The sequence below is a fragment of the Tasmannia lanceolata genome, unplaced genomic scaffold (genome assembly GCF_043159265.1).
Source record: "Tasmannia lanceolata isolate RefF3 unplaced genomic scaffold, GAP_Taslan_0.1 ptg000037l, whole genome shotgun sequence".
NCBI lineage: Eukaryota > Viridiplantae > Streptophyta > Magnoliopsida > Canellales > Winteraceae > Tasmannia > Tasmannia lanceolata.
The window spans coordinates 17,852,209-17,862,683 of record NW_027518714.1 but is presented as its reverse complement, the minus strand read 5'-3'; positions in this window follow the sequence as shown (position 1 = coordinate 17,862,683).

Here is a 10,475-nt window from a genome sequence, read left to right as displayed (position 1 = left end):
TGCAGGAAAAGAAGGCAAAGGTAACGTACCTTAAAGTCCCTAATTGCATATCCTACATGGGGGAGAGTGAAGGGGAAATTAAGGGTGTGGTGGTATCATCCTGTGACCTAAGGTCCAAAGGCCAACGCGAGAAGCGTGTACAGCCTTTCGTTGGCAAACCATCCAAAGGATAGTATCCCCGAAACGGCTCGGCATTAAATACGAGACCGAAATTCGAGTCCATAACGCCACTACCTTTAGACAGGGGTAGTGGGTAGTCGTGCGGCAAGGACACCGGCAAAAAGGAGAAAGTCAGAAAAAAACTGACAGAAAAGTAAACTAGGGAAAAAGCCGGATGTACCTCGGGAAAGTGCTGTCTCATTTTACATATTCGATGAACATATAACATATCATTCATTATTGTCATTCATTCCTGTCTATACTGATATAGATGGCGTAGATTTATTCTCCAGTTATTTATTATTGCTTCTGGATGATTGCTAAAGATCTGAATTATTATTGCATGCCCTTTTATATTGTTCCTTTTACTCCGCTCGGTGTCTGGAGGACCCTGCTCTAACGTTGTTTCCTCCACCACAGGGGTTGAGGCGTTAGATGGCGGAACGTTTGCAAACGAAGAAACCATGGCATAAGGGATCATGTGATCAGAGAGTTCGCTTCATGGATTATTGCGCTATGACGTCTTGCGTCATTTTCTATTTTTATTTTGTCGGGACTTTCTTTAGTTTGAACTTTAGTGATTAAAACTTTACCTTTCATTTGGAGTATGAGTATTGAAAGGACCTCTTGTTATGGTGGTTGGGAAGGTCATAGTAGCAAAAGCCATTGGAATTTTTATTTTATACATCGGAAGAATCCGTTTTGTTACTAATAAACTAGGGGAGGGGAAAAGAATGACTCGATCAGAATGGAAGTTAAAGAGGGCCTTTATTCCTGTCGTGTCCTTTATATGGAAATTAGAGGCCAGGGAGCTATCCCCTTGACTCGAACTGATGAGAATTTGACCACGATTATATGACCAATTGTAGATCCCATTTATTATTTGGTCCAAGAAAATTCTCTTAGGGCTGATTTTAACAAATGAGTTGTTTAATTCCAAATTCTGAAAAGATGAATAAACAGAACCATATAAATTCCAGACTTTGGTGATCCGGAAGCCAGATCCGCGGGGGGAGTTCACAATCAGATCGGCTTGGGATCTTCATCATGGAGACAGAGACGAAAGTCAATGGGTACAAAATCCCGTGGCGTGCGGATGCGGTCCTCAAGTCGAAGAGCCGACGCGGCGTATTGGTTAAGTACCCAGAGTCGGGATCAGGTGTCTGATACTGCTGTTAAGGCTGTTCATGCCCTTCTTTTTCTTTTTCTTTCGTGGCCGAAAGAGGGGAAGGAAGCGGAGGGGATCTACGTTTCTTATCCATCTTATCAACCGCTTGCTTGCCCTTCCCTGGTCATCGCGTATTCAGTGGTATCTACGGCCTTAGAAAAAAGGTCTTTTGCACCCCCCGTGTTAGTAGACTTATTTAATTTGGAATAAGATTTTTATTGTGGCTGTTGATTATATAAAAAAAGAAAATTTTCCATGATTTTTGCGTTGTTCTTTTTCTCGTAGCGACTTGACGGAATCGGGTCGTTACAGTTGTGGTATCAGAGCCCGGGTTTACGGAGAACCTGGTGCTTGTGGGTTGAGTCGTTAATTTGGGTTAGATAGCTAATAGGTGACATATGATATGTCACACCTTTAAGGTCAACCGAGAATTCGAACGAGATAGGAGAACTACTCTAAAAACTTTAGTAAGTAAGCACATGATTAGAGACTTCATGGTACCTTGAAATTTTAGTTGAGAAATAAAGAGATTTCATTCTAACCCATAGTTTTCTTCTCATTCCAAGTTGTTTTTATATTTATAGATGTATCCAAGGAGGAAGAGAACTGGCAATGCTAATCAAGCTCCTGCACCTAACAACAATACTCAGAGCCCAACTCCGGCTCATAATCAAGACGGTCTGCAATTACTGGCTGAAATCCTCAGGACAAATCAAGAGGCTAATCAAGCTGCTCTTCAGGCTATTGCAGCCAGCCTTGGGACTCATCAGGAGCCGAGACCCCTTGACAATGCCTCGCAGGTGCACCGTCAGTTCCGAGATTACCAACCATCCGAGTTCAATGGGACAGGCGACCCCTTAACTGCAGACCATTGGCTTACAGAAATGGAAGGGATCTTTACTGTACTAAAGTGCACCGACGTGCAAATGATACGTCTTGCCTCCTTCCTGCTGAAGGGAGAGGCGGGTGTATGGTGGAGGAATGTAGTCCAGAACTATCCCGCGATCATGTCTGGGACTTGGGGACAGTTCAAATCCCGTTTCAACGAGAAAATCTTTTCTACGCGCATCAAGGATCATTTGGCTGGATAATTTGCTGATCTAAAACAAGGAGTCTTGTCCGTGACTCAGTATGGAGCCAAATTTAGAGAACTTTCACGCTTTGCACCCGGCTACGCAGCCACTGAATTTGATAGAGTCCGAAAATTTATCAACGGCCTTCGCCCTTCCATCAGGGCGAGTATTATTAATCTTGGATCACGGGCGTTGGCCGAGGCATGTGAGAAGGCAGAGGTGGCAGAAGACTGCGAAAAATCTATGCAAGTAGCTAGATCTCAGTCGATTGCTAGCAGAAGTCAACAACCTCCACCCAAAAAGCCGAGAACGGATGGTGGTCCACCATCAAAGACCTTGTGCCCTCACTGTGGAAAGATCCACGCTGGGCAATGCTGGAGGACCATGGCAGTATGTTTTAACTGCGGAGACCCTAATCACAGGAGGAGGGACTTCCCTAAGGCACCGACTTATATTCATAACCGCCCACCTCCGCCACAACAACAACCAGCGCAGCAACACCAAGGAAGAGGAAATCAGTACCGTCCTCTGGCCCAAGATAAGAACGCACCACCGGGAACTGAGAGGCGTTTCTTCGCCCTAGTCAACGATGACACTGAGGTACAGGATGGAGCGACTGAAGGTCAGAAATTTACTTATATATTTTCTTAAAATTATTATCCATGTTACAATCTAAAGCTATATTTAGTTAGGATTTCTGTTAAAAACCTGGATTATGGGAAAAAGGGATCATTAGGGTAGAATGTCTACCTAAATTAGAAAGTTAGTAACGTTTACAAGGCAGTGCATAATACGTCAGAATTTTGGATCAGTAAGAGCGTACGATCAATGGAGCTAAGGAACTTAGAGGTAAATTTTTTATCAATATCGGAAGGAAGGGTTAAAACTTTTACGCCTAAGATCACCTGAAAAGGAAGATTTTGAGGATAACTCGAGGGAGTCAAAAGTTTAGATGGATTTAACAAGGAATCGATTTTAATCATAATTAGGACTCGCAAAGTAAAAATGGATGATCATAAATCTGTCATGCATTGGGATGATAATTAACAAAGTACCTAGAAGTATCATCGTACTATAAAGAAAACTTTGACGATTTATTTCTACATGATATGCTACAAAGAAAACTTGATGATTGCTTTCTACGTGTCTATAAGATTTTTGATGATGATTTTATGAGTATGTTATGAAATTTGAAGATGATGAGAACATAATACATCGACATTTTATCAACAAAGATATTTTGAATTATGAAGATTTTTCCTTACGAATGGTGATATTTTAGAGATGGAATAAATAATAAATTGTTTCTAACCTTTATGTGAAAGGATGCAGGAAAAGAAGGCAAAGGTAACGTACCTTAAAGTCCCTAATTGCATATCCTACATGGGGGAGAGTGAAGGGGAAATTAAGGGTGTGGTGGGATCATCCTGGGACCTAAGGTCCAAAGGCCAACGCGAGAAGCGTGTACAGCCTTTCATTGGCAAACCATCCAAAGGGATAGTATCCCCGAAACGGCTCGGCATTAAATGCGAGACCGAAATTCGAGTCCATAACGCCACTACCTTTAGACAGGGGTAGTGGGTAGTCGTGCGGCAAGGACACCGGCAAAAAAGAGAAAGTCAGAAAAGAACTGACAGAAAAGTAAACTGGGGAAAAAGCCGGATGTACTTGGGGAAAGGGTTGTCTCATTTTACATATTCGATGAACATATAACATATCATTCATTATTGTCATTCATTCATGTTTATACTGATATAGATGGTGTAGATTTATTCTCCAGTTATTTATTATTGCTTCTAGATGATTGTTAAAGATTTGAATTATTATTGCATGCCCTTTTATATTGTTCATTTTACTCTGCTCGGTCTCTGGAGGACCCTGCTCTAACGTTGTTTCCTCCACCACAGGGGTTGAGGCGTTAGATGGCGGAGCGTTTGCAAACGAAGAAACCATGGGATAAGGGATCGTGTGATCGGAGAGTTCGCTTCATGGATTATTGCGCTATGACGTCTTGCGTTATTTTCTATTTTTATTTTGTCGGGACTTTCTTTGGTTTGAACTTTAGTGATTAAAACTTTACCTTTCATTTGGAGTATGAGTATTGAAAGGACCTCTTGTTATGGTAGACTTATTTAATTTGGAATAAGATTTTTGTCGTGGCTGTTGATTATATAAAAAAAGAAAATTTTCCATGATTTTTGCGTTGTTCTTTTGCTCGTAGCGACTTGACGGAATCGGGTCGTTACACTTTACCATCTCTATTTTCTTTATATTGGCAATGACACTCCTATCACTACTCTACGAGGTTGACAACCAAACACGACTTACCGTTATTCTCTTACGTAGTCAATAGAAAAGAGACAAACGTTTATAGTGTTTGATCTACCTAGGATTTACCTGGTACAATAGTGATAAGCAGTGTTTGGTTGCCAACCTCATAGAGTAATAGGACAGGGTGTTATATAGAAAGAGAAGAGAGAGAGGGAAGAGAGCGAAAAAGCAAAATTCTACTTGCCAAATTCCTCCTTTTTGAAGAAATTTGGCATGGAAGGTATAAATAGTGGAACAAAGGTGCCATGTCACCAGACAAGCAATAATTACCTTTGAATCTTGTCTATTAATCTTTAGGGTCCATTCACTTGTTTTCTAGGGAAAGGAAAGGAAAGGAATCTGACGTGACAGAAAGGAAATGAAAGGAAAAGAAACTGTGCAGGAAAAGGAATCCTGCGCCTGTTCACTTGCGCAGAAAAATATGAGAAATCAAGAGAAAAGGTTTCCTAAGCCTGTTCACTTGCCAATTAAACTGTATTGGGAAAGCTAAACAGAAAAGTCACATTAAACCATATTTCATAGTCTGACATACTTACAGGCCTACAAATTGAAAAGCCTAAACAGAAACACCACAATAAAACCTAACTGGAAGAAGAACTCGTCACAGAAGAGATGGTTGAAGCTTGGGGCGTAGGAATGTTGATCTCTTCTTTCCTATCTTTGTTGGGCCCACTAATGCCATGTAAAAACGTAGTAAGTTCAGTTTCTGCCTCCTCCCTACTCCCATACAAACGAAAGCACGCTCCACTAAACCCGTTAACTTGAAGATGACAGTATTGCCAACTGTCATTACGCCCACCTGTCTTCCCTTAAAACCCACATAAAACTTGTTTTTTGCCATTAACCTGCAGAAATGCAAATAAAAATAACCAAATAACCAATAATCAACACTACTGAATTCATATAGAGTCTACATAAACAAAGTATTGCTCTTTAAGTTTACATGGCTAAGAGCCATAAACAGAATAAGAGCAATAACAATACGAAAAGCAACATTGGATCCATAAATTCTAAATAAACAGTAACGGAACTGGACTACAGATTGCACTGCCCAGTTAGATAATCAGTAACCTAGTCACTCCGTCCTCTTGAACGGGCCCACTGTCCAGTTGCATAATCGTCCCCAACGACTACAATGCATTCGTTATACAAGTCATGTCGTTGTGCTAACACACTTAAAACTTCAGGGTGAGACTGGATGGAAAACATGAGTAAGAGATGTATGAATTGTAATAGAACAAAACATAAACATACTACATGGACATACGTACCATAATATGTGATGCGCCCAGTTTATTGCATACAAAAATCATCTTACTCGTTGAATCCCAAACAAACCCACCGTGTTCCAACAATGCCTGACTTGTTTGTAGTTCTTTTTTAATATTTTGAACCTCTTTTTGATTTGGGATATGTTTAGGTTCAGATTATGGGCATTGTTGACATGTATGAGGGCATTGTTAAATGCCATGACATTGAATCCATTCATCCCTCTATTTCATTCTGTTATTTGATTCGTCATGGCAGCTAGTAAAGTCATGTCCATGTCTAGAGTCCACATATTGCTCTAATACTACAAGAATATAGAAAATAAAGTATTAAAAAGTACCAACATAGACAAGTCCAACAAAATAATTCCAAGAAACACGAAATATCTCATTGAGACTAGTCCAACAACATAAACCAAATCAACATAAGAACTCCTCCAAAATAAGTCCAACAACATAAACGAAATGACCAAAAAAATTGGACAAACACGTACGATAAGCGGTCCAACAAAGTAAACAACATCATAATAAAGCTCAAGAACATAAACCACATCAAAACAAGTCCAACAACAACATAACAAGTCCTCCAAAACAAGTCCAAAATAAAGGTGCAAAAAACTAGCAGAGTCATACTATGATCATATAATACGATTGTATGATTACCAAAAAAGGTCCCCAAACAATAACAACCTACACCAAACGCGCCACAATATCGCCCATCACAGCCACTCGTCTTCCTCGGAAAGGGAAAGGAAGAATTCAGCATCCTTGTGATTTTTGTGCAGGTACGTATAGGCCCTAAGCGAGGTGCTCATCACAAACAACTTTCAATTCAGCAAGGCTATGGACCTCACCGGTCGTAATGATGGCCTCAACAACCATCCTAATACTATCTGATAAGTAAGTCATATCAGATGAAAGTTGTCCACCACTTGTTCGCCTCTTCCTCTTCCCCTTACTACCTGATGATGGGGCTTTCAGTGGCGATGAGTCACTAAAGCCCGTGCTGGTGTCTTTGACTGGGGATGAATGACGTGACCTGGAAGCACGAGGAGCTGGGGGAGGAGTAAAAGCAGGGGTCGTACCGTCGAACATATCATCGAGCCCTACTGCCTGGCTCGATGAGAAAAGCCCCTCCACATCCTGTGTGTCCTGAGAAGGGGCATGTTTGTCCTTAGCGAACTCTCCAGTGGCATAATCTTCTCCGAACACTTCTTTCATCTCCTCATATAGCTCCCAACGGTTATTAAAGAAGCATAAATTATCAGGATTCCTCTGAAAACAAAACGAGGCGTTGTAAGGATTATGACCAAATTGTGGTGAAAATAATGAAGGAATTATGACGACTTATAATTACCACCAAATAGTCATTATTCACTTGGTGTTCAACGGATATTTTTTTCAACTGTGATCCCAGCCAAATCCGCTCAGGTTGACGATAGTGTTAAGAAACCAATAGTTGGTTTTCATCGTCTTCAAACGGTTCTTAACGTGCTCCTTTGTGATTTGCTTTTTAAGGACAGCAGTAAGCTCCTGCGCTGCGCCACTGTACGCAGTATCTTTAAAACCATTAGGGGCCTTATGGCCCTCGGCAATCTGATGCTGCATGGCTACTATGAGATGCCTATCCATATCATCGTTCCAGGAGTTATTTTTCTTTCTCTTCTCTACTGAAGTTGATTACATTATATCTACAACATTGTGAAACAATATATCATCAAATAGAATACAATGAAACATAGTAGAAAAATATCCAAATAATCAATTACAACAATATATCATCTAACAGATTACTATTACAACCCAAAAAAATTCCAAATCCTAATACAATCAAACAACATATGATGAAACACAGTTGCAGAAGTCTAATCGAAATAGTCATAAAATTATTACAACCCAAAAACATGTCATCCTAATGACGACCACGTCGTTGTGCTTGAAAATAATTCCACATATGATTCATAATTCTTGTTCGAAGTAGACCGTCCGCTCTCACATCTTCAGCCCTAGTAAGAATAGGGGTGTGCATAAATCGGTTATAACCGAAATAACCGACCGAACCGAAGTCGGTCGGTTATTTCAGTTCGGTTAGTAGGGATTGCGGTTCGGTTTCGGTTTTAAAAATATCAGAATTTCGGTTATCGGTTTTGGTTTCGATTTTCCTATTTAAAAATTTCGGTTAAACCGAAAACCGATAGTTTTTATGTATAGCACACAAAACTGTGTATGGTATATATACATAAAAACTGTGTGTGTGTGAGAGAGAGAGCGAGAAAGAGAGCTCTGTATGGGTATATATACATAAAAACTGTGTAAGAGAGAGACAAATATCATAATGATGCATGGATTGTGGGCCCCACCGCAGTGATGAGAAAGTGTCAGTGTAATGAAGTGAAGGAAACCTCTACATGTTTCTCTTTTGTTTTTTCTCCCTCTCCCCTAAAAAATATCTATTTTTTTCTCCCTCTTCACGTTTCTCTTTGGGTTTCAAGGGGTTTCTACTTTTCTACTTTTTATTTTCGCCCTTGAGAGTCAGAGAAGAGAAACAAGGCTTCCGTCCGACGACTCCGACTCTCCTCACGGGATCTCCGATCTCCTCCTTCTCCGGCGGGATCTCCTCCTCTTTCAGAAAATGAGTTCATTCCTTTGAACGAACAGGGCCTCCATTTGAATTTTGAAATGAGTTCATTCCTTGGGCGAAATGCCTAAAAAAAATGGCAAAATGCATTTCGGTTATAACCGAAACACCGAAACTATTATTCGGTTTCGGTTCATTTAGGTTACCATTGCATCAGTTATCAGTTTCAGTTAGCATTTTATAGGAACTGAAATATTTCGATTCGGTTATTTTTTCCAATTTCGGTTCGGTTTAAACCGAATGAACAGCCCTAAGTAAGAAAACAATCGTCTTCTTCTTCATCCTCCTCCTCCGCTACAGTTAGCCCCAACTCATTGTCTACAATCGGAATGTATGTATCGTTCGCCATCTCCCTCCTTATGTGATTGTGGACGCAACAACAAGCTAACACTATGTCGACCTGTCGTTCGAATGGGTACATGGGTGGCGTATTAATTATGTTGAATCGCTTCTTCAAGATACCGAAAGTCCGCTCGATTACATTCTTTGCTGATGAATGCCTTTGATTGTACAACTCATCTGCAGTTCGAGGTCTGCGCCCTCTAATGTCGTTTAGGTGGTAACCAATGCCTCGGATAGGACTTATAAAATTTCTCAGGCATGGGTACCCACCATCAGCAAAGTAAAACTTTCCTACAGACACACGAAGGGATATATATAAGTTTCATAACCAAGAACAACAATAGTGGTACGGAGTAAAAGACAAACTCAATAGTACCTGTTAAACAAGGAATCCCATTCGGCTTTGATAAAATAGATGCTAAGACCCTAGAGTCTGATGCTGACCCTTCCCACCTAGCTAACACGTAAGTAAACTTCAGGTTGAAGTCACATACAGCTAGCACATTTTGAGAGGACCATCCCTTACGACAAATAAATCTAGGTTTCAGATCCTCGGGTACTGTTGCTTGAATGTGTATCCCGTCAATTGCACCAATGCAATCCTACAATATGAACATTTAAAATGTCCCCCGTCAGTGCTGACATATGAGTAACTTGTTATGCAACTTACATGCTACTACATAGGTGATAAACGATACCTTAAAGTACGGCATAAAATTCGGGTTGTCAGCAATGTGATGTGGTGTGTCCCTTGATGGAGGTAATATGAACAACTCTTGAAGTTTGAGCACAGCACATAGAACCTTGTTGAAATACTTCGAAACAGTCGCCCCTAACCGTCTAATGGATGCTCTAATAGTACGGTTCCTTTGGCTGTGGACAATTACTTGTAAGAAAATCGCTACTTGTTCCTCAACACAACATTGTATTGTGTTTTCAAGCAGGACCGTGTTTCTAAATATCACGACGAAGCTGCGGAAGCACCGAACATCCATTCGCAGAAGCGCAATACAATGATTATCTGCATTCGTAACACGTGTAACAAATGTCCTACGAGTTTCGTACCCACTTTCATAATTGCCCCTTGTCATATTTTCTTCAACGTAAAGTCTAACCCTAGCCGTCACTGTAGCTACCGCAGCCATTACTAGAGCTACAGCTCGAATAATCAATGTCCTCCTATTTGGTGGTTCTCGAGGCATGATAATTGATGGTAGCCCTATATGAGCAACACCAAACCACTAAGACATTATAACCGAGATCACACAAGAAAAGCAGAAAAAAATAAAAAAGCTCTACAAAACAAGTTGTAAAAGATCAAATTAGTACCCTAAACCAACAAAACAAGCTAGGATTTTGGATGAAAACCATACCAAAATGTACAACACCTATCTACCCACATATCACCAACACCCATCCACCCACAACCAAGCCATTATATCAGAACCCAACACCCAAGCCACCCACAGAAATGTACAACACCCATCCACCCACAT